This window comes from Chinchilla lanigera, unplaced genomic scaffold (assembly GCF_000276665.1).
Source record: "Chinchilla lanigera isolate Chin_1 unplaced genomic scaffold, ChiLan1.0 scaffold00014, whole genome shotgun sequence".
NCBI lineage: Eukaryota > Metazoa > Chordata > Mammalia > Rodentia > Chinchillidae > Chinchilla > Chinchilla lanigera.
The window spans coordinates 12,209,859-12,233,593 of record NW_004955415.1 but is presented as its reverse complement, the minus strand read 5'-3'; the positions used below and the strand labels follow the sequence as shown (position 1 = coordinate 12,233,593).

Here is a 23,735-nt window from a genome sequence, read left to right as displayed (position 1 = left end):
ATCTATGACAAACCAATAGCCAACAGCATACTAAATGGACAAAAACTGAAAACTTTCTCTCTAAAATCACGAACAGGGGTGTCCACTGTCCACTCTTACTAGACATAGTTCTAGAAATTGTAGCCAGAGCAATTACACAAGTGTCTTGGTTACTTTTGTTTCATTGCTGAGACAAAATACCCAACACTGAAGCAACAAGAGCAAAAGGGGTTGGGGAAGCAAGCCTCTTTTCCTCCCTTATATTGTATGGCAGCTATCTGGCTATCTGCTCACAACATCTCCTGCCCTCCTCTTCCACAAGCTCTGGATGTTTACAAAGTAAGGACCCTGGATCCCTGCTGAGTTAAAACTTCTAAATTTCTCAAATTGACACAATGTATCAACCATAACAAGAGAAAGAAAAAAAAAGGAATAATGACAGGAAAGGAAGAAGTTAAATTATCATTCTTTGCAGATGACATGATACTGTACATAGAAGACCTCAAAAACTCCACTAAAAAACTGCTGGACATAATAAGCAAATTCAGTAGCATAGCTGGATAAAAAGTCAACACTCAAAAATCAATAGCCTTAAAAAAAAATCAATAGCCTTCCTGTATAGGAATAACAAACTCACTAAGAGAGAAATTAGGGAAACAACATCTTTCACAATAGCATCCAAAAAAATGAAATACCCAGGAATCAATCTAGCAAAGGATGTAAAAGACCTCTACATTGAAAACTACAGTACTCTGAAAAAGGAGATTGAAGAGGATATCAGAAAATGGAAAGACATCCCTTGCTTTTGTATAGGAAAAACTAATATAGTGAAAACAGTCATACTTCCAAAACTGTTATACAGATTTAATGCAAGTCCAATCAAAATTCCAAAAGCATAACTCACAGAATTAGAGAAAACAATCCTAAAATTAATTTGGAACCAGAAGAGACCTAGAATAGCAAAGGCAATTCTGGGCAACAAAGGCAAGGCAGAGGGCATCACAATCCCTGACATGAAATTATACTATAAATCTACTGTGATAAAAACAGCATGATACTGGCAAAAAAAAAAAAAAAGACCTGAAGATCAATGAAACAGATTAGAAGATGCAGAAACAATTCCAGACACACTCAGCCACCTTATCTTTGACAAAGGTGCCAAACACATTCACTGGAAGAAAGATAGCCTCTTTAACAAATGGTGCTGGAAACACTGGCTCTGCACACGCTAAAGATTAAAATTGGACCCATATCTTTCACCGTGCACTAAACTAAATTAAAATGGATCAAATATCTAAATACTAAAAGAGAAACATTAAGTTAGCTGGAAGATAAAAACTATGAGTAAAACCCTGATCACACAGGAACTATCAAAAAGAATCAAAAACTGGGATCTCATCTTATTAAAAAGCTTTTGTACAGCAAGAGAAACCACCAAGAGAGTGAAGAAACAGCCCACAATGTGGGAAAAAATGTTTGCCAACTGTTCCTCAGACAAAGGATTATTATGGAGAACATAAAAAGAACTCAAAAGTATCAGACCTCTCAAATTTAAAGACCCAATCCAAAATGGGCATCTAAGATAAATATGCACTTATCAGATGAAGAAATACAAACAGCAAATAACTATATGAAAAAATAATCAACATCACTGATCATTTGAGAGATGCAAATTAAAAAAACACTGAGATTCCATCTCACCCTGGAAAGAACGGCTATTATCAAGAAATTAACCAGTAACAAATGCTGGAGGGGCTATGGTGAAAAAGGAACCCTTCTCCACTGCTGATGGCAATGTAGACTGGTGTAACTACTTTGGAAATCAGTGTGGAAATTCCTCAAAAACTAGGATTGAAGGTCCCATTTGATCCAGCTATTCCCCTGCTGGGTATCTCCCCAGAATTAATAACACTGTACCACAGTGATATATGTGTACTCATGTTTATAGCAGCACAATAGCTAGCTCTACAACCCAAATGCCCATGAACCAAGGACTGGACAAAAAAAGATGTGGTTTTTTTACACAATGGAGTACTACTCAGCCAGAAAGAAGGATAAACTGGAGACTTACAGGTAAATGGATGCAACTCAAGACCATAGTCATAAGTGAAATAAACCAGATGCAAAGGTGTAAACATCACACTGTCTCCCTAGTGTGAGAAGCTAAAAGAGTAAATAAGATCCAAAATATACAACAGATATTGTAAAATGGGAAGAAACTTCAAAAGGAACGAGAAACTGGGATGAGGGAATGCAGAAAAGGAAGGGAAAAGCAAAAATAAAATAAATTTTTAAAATATATAAAAATAGTTAAGATAGATCTAATTTTTCTTAGTTCATTGGAAAAAAGGTTTGTGCTAATATTGTTTGGACAATTAAATGCCAGTATCTTATACTGAGTCACTACTTTAAAAATAAGAATACCCAATGTATTAACCATTGTTACTCTTCTATTATCTTGTTGTGAAATATTTTTCTCTCTTTTTTTTTTTTGGTTTTTCTCCAGTACCGGGAACTGAACTCATGACCTTGCACTTGCCAGGCAGGTGCTTTTGCCGCTGAGCTAAATCCCCAGCCCCGAAATATTTTTCTCTATAAAATTAAAAAAAAAAAAGATTATGTCCAGTCAAATACTAAAGAAATCAAATCATTACCAGCCGTCTTGAATGGGAGTACTTAATTAAGCCGAAGAAAAAAATTATCCCAAAAGAAATTAAGAGGTGCAAACAGGAAGAAAAACCAGCAGATATTTTTAAGTGAATACTATTATAAAATACTAAAAATATTTGTGGGAATTAAAACATATACAGTAAAACTCAAAAGGAAAGTATGCAATAAATAAACAGCTGTAAAGTTCTAATATTATCTAGAACACAGTAAAAACTGTAATTTGTATTACTGTGTAATAAGTCAAGAACATATGCTGCCAAAGGTAACCTCCAGAAGGATAGTAAAAGATGTATAACAGAAGTATAAAATAAGTAAACATTTTAAAATTAACTCTTTAAAAAAAGCAAAAATAGAAAAGTCATAAATCATGAAAATCAAATGGAAAACAAACAGTATATGAGAGTGATAAACTCAAATGGATTAAATTAATTCCAAAATAAGATCAAAATCACAAGACTAGATTCACTCAACACACAAAATATGCACTGTTGTTAGAGGCATGGCTCACCGTTACAGATATGTTGAGGGTAAAGGAGTGGCAAAAACTGGGCACAGTGGCGCACACCTATAATCCCAGTGCTCTGGGGGCTCAAATAGGAGGATCTCAAATTTGCGTCCTGCCTGGGCTACTTAGTAAGTTAGCGAGACCCTGGGTCAAAATAAAAATTTAAAGAGGGCTGCGCATGTAGCTCAGTGCAAGGGCTCTGGGTTCAATCACAGTACTACACACTCACAAACAGCTGCAGAACATATACTCATCAGAACAAACAGCAATCGAAAGAAAACTGTTGTAACTATACTAATATCAGAGAGAAATGCCATCCACAATAATGATAAAGGATCAATTCACAAGAGATAACAATTCTAAATTTAAATAACAAAAAATTCTAAATTTAATTCCATTCAATAATTTGGTTTTAAAATACATAAAATAAAAGCAATCTGAGTTAAAGAAACAAAAGGGTGAACGCATAAGCACATGGAAGAATATCCCTTGCACATTAATAAAACAAGGAGACAAAAACTTGAAATGGATATAGAAAATATGAACACATCTAAATTGACTTAACTGATTAATCAAAACAATGCACCTAACAATGACAAATTATATCTTTTTTTAATATGTACACAGCACATTTCCAAAATTTACCATTTACTGGGTAAAAACAAGCCTCAACAATTTTCAAAGGACAGAAATCATTCCAAGTACGGTATCTGACCACATAAAATGGAATTAAGATGGAATACAGTAAAGAGATAGCTACTAGAAAATCCCCAACTATTTGGACATTAACCAAATATCCAAATAACTTATATAACCAAATAACTATTTGGACATTAACCAAATATCCAAATAAAGTAGTATAGAAAGTAGAATAAAATCAGGCCCAGGAGATAGCTCAGCAGCACAGTGCCTGCCTGGCACGCACAAGGTCCTGAGTTCGATTCCAGTACCAAAGAAAAGTAGAATAAAATCAACATGACACAAAACAAAGAAACACACAAAAAACGTAAGATAAAATGGCAAATTTAGGGGCTGGAAATTAGCTCAATGGCAGGGTGTTTGCCTGGCTAGTCCCAAGACCTTGAGTTCAATTCCCCACCACAGAGGGAGGAAAGATGATGAATTCAAATACAAATCGTTCAAATAATGATACTACACAGAAGCAGACTACATGTTCCAGTTAAGACTGATACTGTCTGCACTGATTGTTTCTCACCACGGGAGAACCTCTGCTCTGTGGGGATTCTGCCTGCAAGGAGTTCGATGTGGCCATGCAACACTGGACAAGAACTTTCCCTGAACTAGAATGTGGCTCTTCTCATGAAGTTATGGAACTGGAGACTATGGTTTATACCATGATGAGGTTTCAGTGTCTAATGTTGTGCCTGGCGTGTGATATGCATACAATAAATACATAAAGAAAAGTTTTTATTCGATTCCCAGTACCAACAAAAAAAAAAAAGGAAGAATTTTTAAAAGACTAGTATCATCAATTATAGTTTTTTAAAAATTCCAGCATATGCTGTTTGTAAGATTAAGGATACAGAAAGGCTGAAGTCAGAGGGATGGAAAAGCATGAAGTCAGACCAAGCAAATTCTAACTAAAAGAAAGTTGCTTCAGCCTCAGACAAAAAGTCTTTAAGGCAACAAAAGCATACAAAAAAGCAAGAATCCCTCCATAATGATAAAACGGTGTAGCTCATCAGAATGTAAGAATTTTGAATTTGCATGCCTTGAGTAACATTACCTTATGATAAAGTACCAAGCAAGTAAAACTTCAATTTAATGAGGACCCGTTAATATAAACTGATGAACATGTCAAGGTCATACAAAAATAAAGACTGAGTCTATTTTTTGATGTCTATTTGTAAGCTTCACTTCTCCCCTTCCCCCCATGTCCTACCTCCAAGCAGGTGAAAAGAGAGTCCAAGTGCTCCTCCTTTAACACCAGCAGGAGATTCAAACCATGCAAAATCTGCCTTTGTGCAGAATTCTCACCTTGGCTGCTCTCCCAATCAAGATAAAAACCCAGGCCGGTCTCCTCTCCTTGCTCTCTCACGACATTTGGAAACCACTTTGACAGGGTTGCTCTGCTTTTCCCAGATTTATGTAGGTTAACAGCCCTCTTCACACTCTTTTGGTATGTGTGTGGACCATCAGTCTTGACATCCAAATCAAAATCTGAGTACGTGCAATGGAGGAATGGGGGTTGGGGAAGGAAGTGTCCTTATCTACTTTTACAGACGACCATAATAGGAATTGTTCCTGATTAAATGAGACTAAAGCTACATGACAACTGAATATAATGCAGGACCTAGGAACTGTGTCCTATAAGACTGTTACTGTGGCTTGACACATGTACTGGCTCCTTGGACTGAAGCCTAGCCTTGCAACACGCCGTCCTCAGAGAAGTTCACTGCATGGCAGTCTGGTGCCTCCCAGCCATCACAGCCACCTCCTTGGGACAGGCTATATGATTAGGCCACATTTTTCAAGGAGTAAACATATTCCTCAGTTCTATGGTGTTTCTGAAGGGCACAGATTACTGCCAGGCACAGCATGCCCTCTATGCAAAGCAGTGAACTACAGAAATTCATTACCATTCTTGGGCACAGAAATGTTGAACTGAAATATGTAGAATATTTTCTAAGAGTTCTGACCTGAATGGGATAAATCACAGTATACTTCTTTTCTACTGCCTCAGTAATGTTACTGGACTAAAGAATTGATGCTTTTTTTGTTTTCTGAGACAGGTTCTCACCATGTAGTTCAGGCTGGCCTTGAACTCCTGGTCTTGAACTCAGGTCAAATCTCCTGCCTCAGCTTCTGGAGTGCTAGAATTACAGTTATGCACCACCACGCCTGGCTAGAATAGATACTTTTTACTATTTTCTTTCCTTTTTGTGTGTGTGTGGTGCTGGGGATCAAAGCCAGGCCTTCTGCATGTAAGGCAATAACTCTACCACTGAGCCATATCCCCAGCCCCAAATTGAAGTCTTTTATTAGGAGATTTATTTCATTTCCTAGTACTCCCAATTTCATACTTGAAGTACTGAGAATTTCAGATGGAGTATATTGAAGTAGACTTCACAGGGTTTTTTTTTTTTTTGCATCATTTCCATATTCAATTTTTAAATTCTTCCATAACTTATTGACTGTGTTTTAATAAATTAATATGGCTTGAATGACTTTCCCAGCTCCCATGGAAGTTACACACAAGAACTTGAGATTCCTTATTACAAACAATCCAACCAATGTCACCTTAAACACATTTATAGAGCAACTGAAGTATGAAATTACCACAAGAGTAAGAGTATGTAAGCTTATGACAGTACTCTTGGGGAGAAAGAAGGCATCCGCTTTCTCAACTGGCTTTTTGAAGATGGTGTACATGATCCAACCAGATTGCTGATGACTGGCTAAGTTTTGTAAAATTTAAGTTTTGTGAAAAGTCTAATTGTTATATTGCTGTCCACTGTGTTGCAGGCTTTAGCAACGTTCCACTGCTTATTGTCTTAGCATTAACTGTAGCGGGAATGAAATATCAAGACACAGTACACTCCGCAAGACAAAAGTGACATGAGGTTTTTAACAGCAAGAAACTTTTGTTTCTAGAGAAATACTGTCCTAAAATGTAGCTGCACTTCAGAGATTCCAACGTAAGAGAAACAACTACTGCATTCCATGAATTGCAGTGCCTGATGCTACTGCCTCTGAAGTGGCACTTGAGACAGGTGCTAACCTGCCATGCACGTTAGCCAGAGTGTTGGTTTAGCGAACGAGTCTAACGAAGCTTCCATAGGAGTAATGAAATCTGTAGTTTCACCAGGCTACAAGCTTGACACAACGGCAACCTTTACTTATGATCAACCTATTTGGACTCTTAACTAAAGATTTTTGCTCTTTAGCATTTACTTTTTTTTTCAAGACAGTGGATATACTTTAATTGAACTTTTTCAGTTTCACAGCCTGAGGTAAAAGGAAATAGTTTTCCTTAACCAATTATTTCACACAGCTTCTCTTTAGCATTTAAAATGTGCCTATCATTTGTATTAAATGACCTTTCCTGAAATCATAAAGTATTGAATGATATATTTAAATCTATTTCTGTGCCAGAATTTTATCAAATATGAAGAAATTTAGAAAGATTAAGTGCTAAAACACTCAGCACAGAACTTGTGTATTTTTAGTATCCCACAGAATCAAAATTTTAGGAACTAAAGAACAGTCTAGACCACTGGTGGCGAATCTATGGCTCATGCATTATTGTTTTTAAGAGAAAAGATGTTACTGTCTGAGTTGTTTTTTTCGAAACTAAAATCTCCGTGTTCAGGTTTAATTCAGTGTTAGCACTCTGCGGTAAATAATGGGTTTTGGGTTGCGGTTTGGCAGTGGGTTTCTACAGAGTCTGCCGTCACTGGTCTAGACCCTGTGTGGTTTATTCTTTCAGTCATTTTAACCTTGTGGGTCCTATACGATTATTTGTCTACTTAGTTTATGTTTACATCTCCTACATTCATATCAGTATACATCAGGTTTGCTTAACTACTTTTCCTTTTTAATTATTACCAAATCTTACAGTGATTATTTAATGTTTTTCTCTATGTCTTTGTGCTGTTACAGGAAACTTTCACTTGGAAAATTTACATTGTTACAGAAGCACATGTCTTTAACATCTTCAGATGGGAGGGCTTATAGTTAATTTAATATCTGCACTCTGAGGTATAACCTAACAGGCAGGGCCTGAAAAAACGGGAAGGAACTATTAAATATTTTTAGTAAAATGCTATCTTTGTCTTGTGCAGAACATGTAGAATATGCTCTTTAATTTGGTAAATATTTTTAAAGATAGAGATGCTCTGTTCTTGTAGTTAAAATAATTCCTTTCTCTCTCTTTTTTTTGTTTTTTTGTTTTTTTGGTTTTTTTTGTTTTTTTTTGAGACAGGGTCTCACTATGCAGTTCAGGCGGGCCTTGAACTTACTTTAAGTAGCCCAGGCTCATCGCCAACTCACAATAATCCTCCTTGCCTCAGGCAGGTTAAAATAATTCTCCTCCCAGTTAAAATAATTCTTAATCATTCAATTTCTGGCATCCTTGTATTTTTTCTCATACGTATTACAAGTTGTTTATCAACTTTTTGTTTGAAGTGTGACTTCTTCCTTTCTTTCCTAACCTCTTCCAGAAGAAAACAAAAAAGAGGGTTTCTACTAATGAATTGTGGAGACATCTAATATTTTATATATGCCTTTTGAAATTTGTAACTTAATATTCATATACTTGACAATTCATTATGTAATTAAGAAAATGGTAACTTGTATTAATGTTAGTTCAACCATAAATTTACACTGTCTGGGATGTGTGATTATAGTTTTATGGGAGAAATAATTTGTCAGTGTTCACCAGCTTGTAAAAACTTGGTGTGAGAGCTTAAAAATCTAAGAGAATAATTGAACTTTAATGAGATCTTGTCTCAAGAACCAAAGGAGAGAGGAAGAAGGAGGAAGGGAAGAAAAAAGAGAGACAGGAAAAGAGAGAAGAAGGGAGCAAGGAAGGGAGGGGAAAAAAACAGGCAAGTAGCCTCATGTGTGTAACTTAAACCTCAAATGATTCATAAAAATATATATATATATTATACACACACACACACATACATGCAGAGAAAGAGGGAGAACCAAAATAAAATATCAACACTTTAGGAATGTGGTGAGATAAAACAAGACATTTTTATACTATTCTAGCAACTTTTCTAAGTCTGAAATTCTGTGAAAAAAGTTTTAAATATATAAAGCAAACAAGAAACCACCTGACAGCACTACAATGCCAAATCTATCAAAGGAGATGATTTAACTACTTTTTTTACTAACTGATAATCAAAAAGTAAGGTTACAAGAAATTTAAACAACACAACCATCAAAGAAAAGCTAATGGAGATATACAGACTACTTCACACAACTGAAGAATACATATGTGCTCTTCAGGTGCACAGAGAACATTTACAATATTGAAAACCAAACTCTACCAATTTCTAAAGACTGAAATTCACAAGAGCACTGACCATAAAGTAATTAGCTAGAAATACAAAAACAAACAAACAATCCTGAAAACTCCAAAGATGAACTAATGGTTCCCCTAGATGTCTACATTCTGATTCCTGGAACCTGTGAACAATACCCTTATGGAGCAAAAAGGACTGTGTAGGTGTGCATAAGTTAAGGATCTTGAGGCCAAAGGACTATTTTGGATTAACTAGACAAGCCCATCATAAAAGGATTATTATAAGAGGGAGACAAGACGGTCAGTCAGCAAAATGTGATGAGAAAAGCAGAGGTCAGAGAGAGAAAATTCGAAGATGCTAGGCTGCTGGCTGTAAACATGGAAGCTGCTTTAAGCCAATAAATATCTGCAGCCTCTAGAAGCTGGAAAAATCAAGGAAACAGGTTCTCCCCCAGAATCCCCAGAAGGAACACGATCCTGCCAACACTTTGATTTTAGCATGTGTCCTCTAGAACAAAAAGACAGTAAATTCCTCCAGAAGTAAAAGATAATAAATCTGCATTGTTTTAAGTAATTAAATTTGTGGTAATTGAGCAGGAACCAAATATACTCCACATATGTGGAAATTAAGCACTTCTAAGTAATCCATCGGAAACAAATTATAATGGAAAAGAAAAACTGTACTGGACTAAATTATAATAAAAACATTGTTATGGACTGAACTACTTCCTCTCCAAATTCATATGATGAAGCTCTCAAACCTCAGAATGTGACTGTATTTTTAGACAGCATCTTTAAGTTAAAATTAGCCATTAGGGTAGTTCCTAATCCAATCTGACTGTTGTCTTTACAAGAAGAGAAAAAAATAACTGTGTGAGGAAATCATGAAAACATGGCCATCTTCAAGCCAAGAATAATGGTTTCAGAAGTGATAAAACCTGCAAACATCTCGTACAAAGCTTTTATCATCTGGGACTGAGAGAAATCAGTTTCTGCAGTTTAAGCTGCTCAGCCTGTAACTGGCAAACTACTGTACTTTACTATCAGGCACTAACCTCATCATCCACTGATGAATTCACAGTTGAATGGGAGATTTGAAGGTGGGGCCTAGTTAGAGGGACTGGCAGTGCCTCTGAAGACTGTATCTTTTCTCTGGCTGTCTTTTCTCTTTCTCTGCTTCCTGGCTGCCATCAGGTGAGCTACTTTCCTCTACCATGCCCTTCCATCATGATGTTTCTGGCTCACCACAGGCCTAAACCAGGGGAGACAGTTGGCCATGGACTGAAACCATGAACCCAGATGAACCTTTTCTAATTTTAGTTGTGGATTTCAGGCATTTGTCTCAGCAACAAAAAGATGACTAACAGAAAATGGTACCAAGAATGGGGTCATAGCCAAGACTATAACTGACCATGTGCTTCAGAAGCCTTTGGAACTGGTTTATGGGAGAAGTCTTGAGATGGGGCCCAGTGAAGCTCTAGAATGGCATAAATTGGGCTTAATGGATGATTCTGGTGGGGGTTCAGAAGACCAGAAAGCTGACAGTTGTGAGAACAGAAAAGACTGTGCTCATCATGGGAGTAAGGACTCTGGAAACTGCAGTAAAGCAATGAGTGTTAGATTCTGCCAAAGAATTTGTCCACACCCAAAGCTTTGTGGAAGGCTAAGCTTAAAGGTAATGGGCTAGTTTATGTAGTAAAGGAAATTTCAAGGCAGCACAACATTCAGGTGGTACCATGGGTACTATTCACTGCTTGTAGTCAGATCTACAGTGAGAATTAGGAGCATACAAAGTATGAAGATTTGAAAAAAAATTTGCAATTTGGCCAAAAAAGAAAGGCAAGGATATCTACCAAAACCTGAAGGTTAAAAAAAAAAAAAATCATACTTAATGCTAAAATCACCTGTCTGGCAAGTGCAAGATCGTGAGTTTGAGTCCCAGTACAAAAAAAAAAAAAAAAAAAAAAAAAGCTACAATCTTCCCTCTGACACTAGAGGCAAGCAAAGGATATTCATTACTATCAACTTCACTCAACAATATGGAGATCTTAGCCAGCACAGTAAAGCAAAAGGAAACAAAAATTCTAAAGATTAGAAAGGAAGAACAGCTTTCTCATTATTTGAGGATTATAACTGTCAACATAAAAACTGAGAGATTCTAAATTACAAGTCAACAATAACATTAACCAATCATGCAGCACCACGGATGTAGCTCAGTGGTAGGAATACTTGCCTTGTCTGTACAAGGTCCTAGATTCAATCCCTATCATCACAAAAAGTACGTACAGTGTACCTCGGGTCACAAACTTCATTCTTTCCATAATTCTGGCTGCAAAGTGAACTAACAAGAATCGAATCAAAATTTCCCCAAAAGGTGAACATTGAATCTAACCACAGAGTTTGACTCAGTTCTTGTCCACTTTGGTTGGAGAGACTACAAGGGAATATACACAAATTAAAATAGATTCGTTAATGTAGTATGGTGTCACTATGTTTAAAAATTTAAAGCTGTCACCCACCACAAAACTGAAAAAGACAGGATAGGCATGGCTCTGGGCATCTCTATCCTTAGACAGATAGCTTTAGCTCAGCTTTGACATTGGATTGTAGGAACTCTCACAACCAGCAGTAAAGACAGTCACTTGTAGACCCATACAATACTCCCATTTGCAGGCTTCCAAGCCCTGTTATAGGAACAAAGCATTAATTCAGTTTGTAAATATTATAGTACTTAACATAAAATCCTGCCAAGGTTTAGAGGTTTCAGCCCCCATTTTTACCAGGTCAAGGGTGGGAAGCCCAGAACAAAGGCCTCATGCTATGTCTCATGCTATAAAATATCAAGGGCTAAGTAATTTCAGCTTATAGAATTGTATGAAATCCCTAAGGGACAAAACCAGAGGTGGATATAGACAGTACCTCAGCAAAAAGGGGAGGAAAGTCTTATTTGCAAAGACTGACATCACAGATATAAGCAGAAGAAAAATTTTCATCACGTAGCTGACTCTGGTTAAAACATGTGGCAGGACAGGATCCATGTTTCCAGCTACTGCAACCCTGACCTCTTTAGCAGATTCTAAGACCTTTGCTAGTGGGAACTGCAGTTTCCAAAGTAGACATGGGTCCAATTTAGTCTCCAAGGACCAGACTTTACAAGTGCTGCGCCAGCCTTCCCATCAGCCCCACAACTTCCTTTCTACAATGTGTGCTCTTCCTTAAAGGGAGGGAATAGATTGCCTACTGTGACTGCTGAAAGTCACTGTCACTGATCCATTTCAGACTGGGAGGAAGAGCATTAAGCGTGATGTTTCATCTCGTCAACTGCCTCTAAATCAGTCTCAGATAGCTGTATACAGGACATGGGGAAAAGTGAGCATCTAGCCCCAAACCATGAATTTTCACCATACACACTGATACTACCACAACATCATTCTCCTTTCTGTAAAAGAGTCCATGAAGTGCTGTTAATTCATTAGGCTAATTAGGGAGTAAAGCTACTACTTAACCTAAAAAAAAATTGTTAGAAAAGCTGAGGATATATCTCATCCTAGAGATATACCCCTTACACAGTAGATTTAAAAACAAAAAGCAAACAACTACCCCAATAAAATGGAAACAAAGCTTTGTAAATAATAAGGGAAAGAGAATGGGGGAAAAAGGAGGAATCAAGATATATCATGTACAGGTACAAATTCCCTACAATGAACATGATCATTATAGATCTAAACTGTACCAATAAATGTAATTTAAAAAAAAGAACTACCTCAAAGCTTAAAAGGGTTCCTTTAATTCCTACAAAAGCACATGGTCCACTTCTGTAACTATGTACTCTATAGAGAGCAGTGTGTAAATCTTTCTTAAGACTTTGAGCAACAGGATATTATGTTAGGAAAAAAATAAGCCCAACCTTTTGTCTCCCTGTAGGCTGCACAGCACTGTCACCTGTGTCCTCTCAAATAGCACTGGGGGAAATCCTAGAGTGGGAAGCTCTCTGCTCTATGAAAAAGTGAATTCTGCCCCTGTACCTCCCAGTCCCAACTCAAGAAAGCCTCCCACCTTCCTAAGCAGTCTTTAAAAAGCCATGCTAAGAAACAGGGACAAAGGCTCTGTAGAGATGGGAAAGGGATTTAGGGAAGGAAGAGGAGAGGAGGGGAGGGAGTGGAAGTACTCAAGATATGATATGTGCATGTATCAAATCCCCAAGCTGAATATAATCATTATATATGGGAAACTACTAATAAAACACTTTTTAAAAATAAAGTTAAGTCCATAAAAAAAATTGCACTTACGAAAGAAGACAATGCAAGCTGGAAAGGGAACTGGTAAAGACAATAACCAACTGCAAAGTATATTTTACTTATTCCCTCAAATAAGTCAAATATGTTTTATGATGAAAAGAGATCTTATTTAGCTCTGATTCAGATGAACTAGTTAAAAAAAACTACCAGAAGTTGATCTGGAGTCAGGCATGGTGGCACACACCTGTAGGCTGAGGCAGGAGATTCGCTGTGAGTTCAAGGCCAGCCTCTCACTAGCAAGACCCTCTCTCAAAAACAAAAAAGATAACTTTGAAAATTTAAATACTAACTAGATATCTGATAACATTAAATCATTTTTGTGATAATAGTAATCAACTTTTTTAAAAAGTGTTTTTGACACATCCTAAACTACTTAATGATCAAATGACAGGATCAACTAGAACATAATAGATGACAGAAGGTTGATGCAAGTATGTGAAACAACAGTGTCATAGGTTGATAAGCCTTTGAACTGGGTGATGGACACAGATACCCAAATGCTTCTCTTTCACAGGGTGTGTGCATACATGTTGCTTGTGTGCATTCTTTTTTTTTTTTTTAGCTCACCTTGGAGTTATCAGGGGATTTGATTCTTCCCAGAAGACTGAGTAAAAGGGGTATTTTTCTTCTGTTGGGAGGTATTTTTTCATACCTGATCCTATGATTAAGAATAACACTCTAACCATCACTGTAGGAAAAATATCTAAACTCAGGTTTAGGCTACATGAGAAAGAGGAAATATACTGCCTGCTGTCTCCAAAGCCAGCATTCTGCCGTTGTAGCAGCATCCAGGAGGCAAAAACCACTTTGCTCTTTGCTCAACTGGTAGGGACTTGCAGCATCGATTGCTCAGGATGCAGGCAGCCTGGAGCAAGACAGGTCCCTGGTGAGCCACTGCTGAGTAAAGGAGGCTGGCAGCACAGCCGTTCCTCAGCCTGTCTCACTCCCTCCCCCAATCCGACCCCTCCTTTGCCTAAACCTTTTTTTTCCTGCGTCACAAACACAAAATGGAGTTAGCTGGGAGCAAAAACAATCTGTCTAAAATGGCTGAATGCAGTAGGGAGTGCCAGCCAGTCAAGTGAAGGGAAAGGGCACCCCCTGCTGCCCAACACTGGAACCCCATCTTCCCATTCTCTACTGTACATGTATTTTTAAATTAGTGAATGTTAGTAATATAGACTTGTGATGTCTGTTTTGGGAAACTAGTACATGCACATAACGAATCTTGATCATTTTCAATCCTTTTCCGCATGTCTAAAGAAGCAATCCTAAAAGTCCAGGTCAATTTTGTCATAATCCTTGATACCTTATATTGAACCCTAAATTTCAGGAGCAGATATTGAAGCTCAAGAAAGAAAAGTAATTTTTAGTCTCTGAAGACAGAATCAAGGCACAAAGCAGAGCCCTGAGTCCCGGTTACTGTTTACGATTATGTTATGATTAGTAACCACTTTTAAGAGTCCGGAACGGAAAGGAGTCCTATAGCACAGCATCCGCCAACTTCAGTAATGTGCTAATGGACCAGAGAGTCCCACAGCTATATCCATCACTTCCCCAGGAATTCCTGTTGCAGGGTTCTCTCAATGAAAATGACAAACAGGAAGTGGAAGAGTGGGCAAATGCCTAACATCCTGGAAACGGTTCTTAAAACTTGTAGTGGGAGTAAGTGGGATAGAAAAAATGACTGGGAAAACAGCACTGACAATGGAGCGGCTGGAAAGTCACTTATATCCACAGGGCCTGAAGACTGAGCTACAAAGCAGCTCCACCCAACCTTAATGCTCACTCACTTACTCGGACCAAATCACCACTTGCTCAGCCCGACTCTCCCGGGAACACCCTCCATAATCTTATTTAATGCTACATCTCCCGTGAGTAAGTCAAATATGCCTTATGACTAAAAGAGAAAGGTGGAAAAAGTAGAAATATCTTGAAAAATTAGCAGATCTGAGTCATTGATGGTTCCACTACTTAAATATGCTGTTTGTGGAATATCCCTAAAGTGAGGTAATGGTAGTATAAACACATGAGTAGAGACTCACCAAAGAAAGTTAAAAAAAAAAAAAAAGGTGGAGCTGGGGATATAGTTCAGCGGTAGAGTGTCTATCCAGGTGAAGCCCTGCGTTTGACTCCCAGCAGCACAGAAAATTAAAAATATAAAAAGCTAGGTGAACACTGATACCATCATAGTTCTCTCTCAAAAATAGGGTCTTGGGGCTGGGGATTTAGCTCAGCGGCAAAAGCGCCTGCCTGGCAAGCGCAAGGTCGTGAGTTCAGTTCCCGGTACCGGAGAAAAACCAAAAAAAAAAAATAGGGTCTTTGTGAAAGAAACTTGATTTCTCAGGCATATTTGAAAAATTAGAATACTTAATAATATCTCTAGGAAATAACAACAAACTTTCTACAAGGGTAACAGAGGTATGAAATGAACAAGTCCAACTAATATATAATAAGCCATGCCTGTTAAGCTCTGTATGAACTCTGCTGGGGGAAAGAAACCAAAATTAAATCGCTTCATCTATATGTTGCCTTCCACATGATTTTTTTTCCCCTTGAAATGTATTTTTTAAAAAATCAGGACACACTAATGACTGGTGAAAAGGACGGGCACTGGCACGGTGGCCTGATGGCCTCCAGAGGCAGGTGTCTCAGGGTTCTCAGAACCTGGGCTAACATGAAGAGGCTTTCCAGTTTATATTTCTCAAGTGTAAATTTACATGAGGGGAAATTTCAGCTTTGTAAAGTCAATTGTAAGTATATCCTACAGGAGGGAAAAATCAGACCACATGCCAAGAACAGCAATTATCCCTGCTCAGAAGTAACCAGATTCCCTTTACTGATCTCTTGGCCAAAACATGTATCAACCACGTGCTAAATCTCACCAAAATAGACAGTTATGGATGGTTAAGCTATAAGGAGGGATGAGACAAACTGGGAGAAATGGATATATAAAGCACAAGAACAAAGCCAGAGAGAATTCTAAAGTTTTAAGAATCAGGTGTTTTAAGAAAGGAAAAAGGAAGTCTAAAAGGATAACTGAGAAGCAGTTTTAAAAATGTGGATGCTTTGTAAGGCTTTTTATTATTCAGACAGTCCAAGGCAGTCACTGATTTTCTCACAGACACTTTCCCAGCACACCCAGGATGGTGACTCAATTAGGGAGTGCTAGAAGAAATCAGTTTCTGAAATGTGGGTGGGTAGGCATAAGAAAGACAAGCACAACCCCAAGCAGGGACTCAGGTGAGGTGTGTCAGTAAAAGGACGGGACAGGTTTATGCAAGGTAACAGCAGGCTAGAAGGCAAGAGAAAAGTCATCAAAAAGAAGAGCCTAGAAATAAAGTTATTTTCAGTTCTCAAAAATATTCTATTATGAGAGAAATTAAAACATCTAAAACCAGATGATAATAAATAAAGATAATAAATTTGCCTGTTCCCATTACTCTGCTTCAACAATTATCAATCCATAGTTAATTTTGCTTCACCTATGCCTCTACCCACTTCTACATCCCAAATGTCTTATAATCCCCCCAAACCTTTTAATGACTCTTTAGAGACCTCAGTATCATTATCACATCAATTCTCAGTTATCTCAAATGTCAAGTGTTTTATATAGTTAGTCTGAATCATGATCTAAATGAGGTTTAAATACAGCACTGGCTAACATATTTTTAAATTCTCCCTTAATATGTACGCTGCTTCCATATGATTTTTACCCTCAAAATGTATTTTTTTTTAATCAGGACACACTGATTACCGGTGAAAAGGAAGAGGAAGGGGCACTGGCACAGGGAGTGCAGGTCTTTACAGGCAGGCATCTCGGGATCCTCACAATCTGCTGCCTTCTTGCCACTCCCTTTCACCAAGATGCTGAGCTCCACTGATCTCAGCTGTGGTACAGTATTTACTTGCTATGAAATCTTAATTAGCAAAGGACATGCTTCTCTGCTATAAAACCAGGTTAATACTTAATAAGGCATTACAAAAATGTTTTTAAGAGTTAGAAATAATATGTGATGAGCCCCATGATAAAGCCAGTCTTAAATAGGCATGCATGAACAAAACAGAGTAAGGAAGGCAAAGTACCTCCATATTTTTTTAGCCACTCCAGAGCAATTTTAATCTTTGTTGTCTTACCCACACTCACCTAAATACTGAATAAACTGCAGATTTCTAAACCATCCCCTGTAACAAAGGTTTCTAGAAATACCCTCCATTTTATTCAGGGTCAGGCAAGGGAAGTAACAGGGTAACAAAGAGAACAGATGGAATAAACACCCAGCCCCCAGCCTGAGTCTGCAGAGACAGCTGCTGGTTTTCGTCATACTGCTGTTTTTTTCCCTTCTTTGTTCCTGAGGTGGAAGCCAGGAAAGGGTGGGGAAGAAGGGGGAGAAGGGGTGGAGAAGAGGGCAGGACCGCATCACTGTTACTGAAAGTCACCTGATTCTCTCCTCCAATCCTCAGTCTCTGACCTCACAATCTGGAACCTGAGCCAAAATAGCTCAACTGCGCACACCCCGTGGCTGAAAAGAAAAGTGCAGGCAGAATAGAAAAATGGGGGCATTCTTGGAAGAATTTTTGCAAGTTTTCTTGTCAAGATGAAGGTAAATATACACACACACCCCTACTAAAACAGACTGGAAAGAAGAAATCATGTAGTCTTAGAAAAGAACCGGAATTACTGTAGGATTAGGAAGGAAAAATGGCTCCACCCCACCTAGCAGAAATGGGGTTGCCAATGTCCTTCTGTGGGGCTTACAAAAAAATTAAAAATTTTTATATTGGAATCTTGTTTCTCTTATGGTACGCTGGGATCGTTACAGCAAAACTGAAGGAATAAAATCTAGCACTCTAACAAAATGCTACAGTATTCTGGCATATGCCTTTCAACTTTTTATTTCTGTGTTCTTTTTCTATAAACCACAATTGTACCAAGAATGTCCATAATTGGCTTCCTACTTTCCCCACCAAACATCATATCATAAACATTCTGTATTTCTCCATCAGTGATGGGCAAGAATTCTTGAAACAAAACAGTTACAGGGTACTAAATTTTAGGGCAATTAATCTCCAGAACAAAAACAGATGGAAGGAATCAAAAATGAAGTACTGTATGCCACCTTTGCTTTTGAGGCCATACTCCTTTGGGGTGGACTATGCTGCTATTCTAGAGATGCAAAGCTTGGTCACTGCTTAAGTATGGTAGTCCAGTGATGGAGCTAAATCTGAAAGGCCCTGCACAAAACTTTTCACGTCTCTCTTCTCCGTACCATAATAGCTGTAAGACTCTTGTAAGAGTTGCTGTATTTTTATAAAATCGGTGTAGTCAACTAACTCTTCAGCCCATCATTACATAAGAGAGTTTGCAGAGAGAACAAATGGACATGTATGCAAGCTAAGATGCATCAGAGAAGGTGGGGTAACGTGGCTGTTATTTCAAAAAAGGTCAGATTACTTCATCACTGTATTTTTATCTTTGTGTTTATTATAAAAGTAATGCATACTTTTTTTTAAAACGAGAAGTATCTTCACATGGAGCATCTTCAGGATATAGAAGCAAAGTACAGAATACAAATAGTATGCAATCTTAATAAGAATCTGAATTGGTATTTGCTTACAACTGCACTTTTTTTAAAACCCTGAGAGGAAATTAAGAAACTAATAAAAATGGGTACCTCTGAAGGATGGGAGAAGGATGGACGGGATGAATAGGAGGACAGGAATAAGATTTTTTTTTTTTAAATACTGTTTTAATTTCTGAACTACCTGAATTACAGAAAAACAGATTATAGTGAAGCAAAATTAAAGGCACTAGAAAAAACACTCTGTGATGGGGACATCCTTAGTACTCCTTTCGGGGCAATTTGTCCAGTATCAGCAAAATAGTCATTTCAGATCCAGTAATTCCCAACGGGTATATGAGGAAGGGATCCTCAGAACAGTGCATTTTCCTTGAAGGAGCAACTTTGGGCTCCAGTATTTAGCAAGGGAACACACAATCTACTCATCCCAAAGCCTAGTTCTACTGTTACACTTCCTGGAGATGTCAGGCCTACTCATAAATACATTTCTAGTCTCCAACTGCAGCCCTCCAGCCAAGAGAATAACCAAACTTGAACAAAAATTAGGTCTGCAGACCACGGTCTTCTAAATCCTAAATCATCCTCCTCTGGTTTCTCACAACTCAATTCAGGTTATACAAGTCTGACTCTAGTACAATGCTCTCCCCACCAACCACTCTCCGCAGCCTGGTCAGTCTTGAAGGGGTTCCCAGTTTCACTGATCCCAAAGAATTTCTTCAGAATAACCTTCAAAAATGCCTATGAAGATGTGGCTGGGAAGATGGAAAGAAAATAATCTTATAAAATCAAGTTCTTCGGAAATAGTGCATCCAGAATGTTTGCAGTTAGCAGAAAATTTTGAATTATTTCCTAATTGAGTTATACGACCTCCACAAGAAAAAAGGTAACACTTACACTCTGAGGTCAGATGTTGTTAATAGAAATGTAGGGAGCTGCTTGTAGGCTATGGCAGAGAGTAAGAAGACTGAGCAAAAAATGGAAAACAAACACAAAGCAAAGAGTCAAGCCATATTTGCATAATTATAACAAAATTAAATGAGGTGCTTGTTAAAAATGTACCCTTCTACAATCCTCATGACCTACATTCTCTGGAGGTGAAGCCCAGCAATTTAAACCTCTAAAATGCTTCTCGGGTAATCTTTCTGTACACTAAACTCTGAGAACTACTGGTACAAAGAAACATGCACACATCGAGACTGACTACAGCAAGAGCACAGTTTAGGCAATACTGATCCTCCTAGTAGATGGTCTCCATCGCAGATACATTTAAAAGGAAATTTTGTCAGAAATTAAACCTGGAATTATCACAAAATGGGAGATGATACCCTGGGTTTAAAAGAGCTTCAATATATATCTACCACAGGACAATCCAGGTACACACCAAAGTGTAGATGCCTAGAAAGAGGCTTTAAGACAGCCCTGAGATAATTAGGAGTTAACAAATTACAACATATACTCTGTGGGTAAGTTCTATTATGTATTTGAAGTTCTTCAACAAAGCTGGACAGAGATGTGATTATGTACGTGTGATAATGAGGTTTCAAATAGGTATATAATAAGCTACTAAGCTGGTAAAACATAACTCTCTCTTTTAAGCCCTCTAAACATGAGGCTATGACTTCATGAAGCTATCAGACTACAAAAACAAAATATTCTCCAGCCTCTGGGCTCCCAAAGGAAACTAAGATTGCTCCTATAAAAATACTAGCTTGAAAAACAAAAAATACCCTCCAAAAACTAACAGTGCTAGAACAAGATACCTTTGTAAAAGGGCACTAGCCTTCTGCTACAATTTTACTGCAGTCAGTCCTCCAAATAAATTCCACGACAGGCAGAGGGCAGTATTCTAAGCAGTTTGTAAGCAAAAATACCAGAGTTGCCGCTCTCTAACGTGACTGCATCACAGACTGCATCACTTCCCAACGTAACAATGACACATCTAAAATAGAAGTGATCCATGTGCCACCTGGTGGCAAAAAAGAGAACACACTGCTGCAACTAAATACTATCTGATTCCTCCAGTTTAGAAGCAATTAAAGTTTAATTATTCTTATCTGATAACCCTTTCCCCTAAATCTTCACCACTAACTCTTTTATGGAAAGTACTTTGGCGGGGCTGGGGATTTAGCTCAGCGGCAAAAGCGCCTGCTTGGCAAGCACAAGGTCGTGAGTTCGGTTCCTGGTACCAGAGAAAAAAAAAAAAAAAAAAAAGGAAAGTACTTTGGCAATCTTTAAGCAAAAATTTTAACGTTTTTCCCTAGTTTAATTTTATATTCCTAAAATACTGTTCTGTTTTAATGGCTGATTCTAAGCACACAGATAAAGAGGTTGAAATTTCAACTAAAAGTAATAAAAGAACTTAAAAACTTGCCAAAAGTTTGGGGTGATAATGCCAGATAATACTAACGATAGCTATTGCAGAGAGAAAAAAAAATAACCGAACCAGAAGTTCAGAACTGAAAGGTATCTGTGTTCATCTACTTCATGTTATATATTATCAGTGATCAGATTAAAGCATTTTCCCCTAGCAGACATTGCAAGAAACAATTTCTTATTTGTGGTGAAAGCATAAATTTGTGTATCCTATACTCAGTGATTTGGGTCCAGAAATTTTATTAAGACATTACTGTGCAAAAACCTAAGTATGCAGAGATAAATGTAGCAGAATGTCTTCTGCCAACAATGCTTGTATTAAAAAAACTGAAAACTTTTATTCTCAATAAAGGATTAGTTTAAAACTTGACTTGCATTACTCATATGAAAATACAACTATCTACCTGTTAGAAAGAATGAAGAATACACAATTGAAGTTCAAAAAGAAGTAAATCTAGCAGCCAGGTGTGGTGGCACATGCCTGTAATCCCTGCACTCTCAGGAGGCTGAAGCAGGAGGGTCACTGTGAGTTCGAGGCCAGCTTGAGCTACACATGAGTTCAAGGCCAGGCTGAATTACATAGTGAGACCCTGTCTCTAAAAAACAATAACCAAAAAAAAAGTAGATCTATATGTAATAACATCAAGAGATACTAAGACATGTTATATAAAATATAGAATAGTATATAAAATGTCACACAGATGTCTTTTTTTAAAAATGTGTGTGCCCTCACATTTCTGGAATTTTATCTCTTACCTGCCTCACTTCTTAATTTTCCAGTAAGGTTCTGGGTGAAAGTTTCCCAAAGTTTCTCGCCTTATTTGTTTACTAGACTAGCATACCTACACAAAAGATATGCTTAACCATGGTCACTTGGGGAAAGAAAGATCTTTTTTTACTGTATATTTTCAGCATATTCTACACATTTGTTAAAATGAAGGCATCACGTTAGTCCAGGAATTGGCTTTAGACAGGACGAAGTTAACAGAGAAGGTGGGAAAAAGTAACAGTGAGTTTTGGAAGTTTTTCTGACTGCATTAATTTTTTCAGTGAAGTAAAGAAAACATCACCTGAAAATGAAGATTAAGAGGTGGTAGGCCTTGGAGGAGAGGAAAGATGTGAATAACTACTTAGAAGAGTAAGAAACTGAGTTGGGCGTGGTGGCGCATGCCTGTAATCCCAGCACTTGGGAAGATAATGAATTCAAGACCATCCTGGGCTACACAGTGAGTTCAAGGCCAGCCTGAACTGAGTAGAGACTTTGTCTCAAAAAACAAACAAACGAGTAGGAAACTGAATTGATTACAAATCTTAAAATATTACTGTCTAGCAATACCAAGGACTAAACAATGTCACACACTGAGCCAAGGAGAACCAGGAGAAAAGCAGAGCCAGGAGGCAGAAGAAAAAGAACATGGGTGTTCTGTGCTTCTCTCCAGCCACATTCAGAGTAGAACAGCTATAGGCAGACGCAGGGTGGACAGAGCTGGATTTAACCAGAACGGTGGTTCTGCCGATCAAGTATGATGAATAAGAGCAAGACAAAGGGAAGAAAAATACCAGGGGAATGAACCATGGAATTTTGGGTGAAGAGTGAAGTCATCGAAGGGGGTGATGGACACAGTGGAAGTCCCACAGGGGTGAAGAATTGTTGGGGGTCAGGATATTAAGAGATGAAAAGGTGGACAGACATGGGTGGTACGAAACAGAGTGTAGGAGGGCTGCAGTTATTGGGAATGATCATCATAGGGAATGGGTAAGGTGGCGTGGAGGACAAGACAGAAGAATTCAAAGAATTCTGAGGCAAGGATACTGGTTGGACCCTAACCCTTTGGTACATAAATTGCTGAAAATGAAGTCAGAAGTAGTCCTGGAAGAAAGAAAAACCATCACATGAGAAAGCAAGAGGGAAAGCAGTGGAAGGCAGCATGGATTTTGCTAGTAATGGAGCATGAATTCCAGAGCGCACTGTGGACTGGTTTCCAGAGCTGGATGGGATGGAAGGACACAGACTAGGAAATATACAAAACCTTTAGAGGACTGAACAGGAGAAAGGAGGGTCACCTGGGAATCCAGGGCTTCCTGTGGAGAGTAGCCTAAACCAAGAGAATGGCATAACATTAGGTTCAGTGGACTCATGATGACAGATGATGGCAGAGGTGGGGTGTCAGGAGGTTTTTATACCACAAGTGATATGGAGATAATAATCCAGAGAGTATGTGGTAGTTGTTCCAGGAGCAGGCCTCTTCATAGTCCTAGATGACAAGGGTAAATTTATGATTTTAGATTAGAAGGGACTACTATCTGACATTATAGAACTTCCCAACAGCTTTGTG

At 38.0% G+C, this 23,735-nt stretch overlaps 1 protein-coding gene and 1 pseudogene across 4 annotated transcripts in view; one reads left to right on the top strand and one right to left on the bottom strand.

Moving 5' to 3' along the window:
- The window catches only part of Diaph1 (diaphanous-related formin 1), a 116,810-nt gene that overhangs the window by 39,368 nt on the left and 53,707 nt on the right, over window positions 1-23,735 (bottom strand). The gene's annotated exons all lie outside the window — the stretch shown is intronic.
- Window positions 6,330-6,912, top strand: LOC102020798 (annotated as a pseudogene).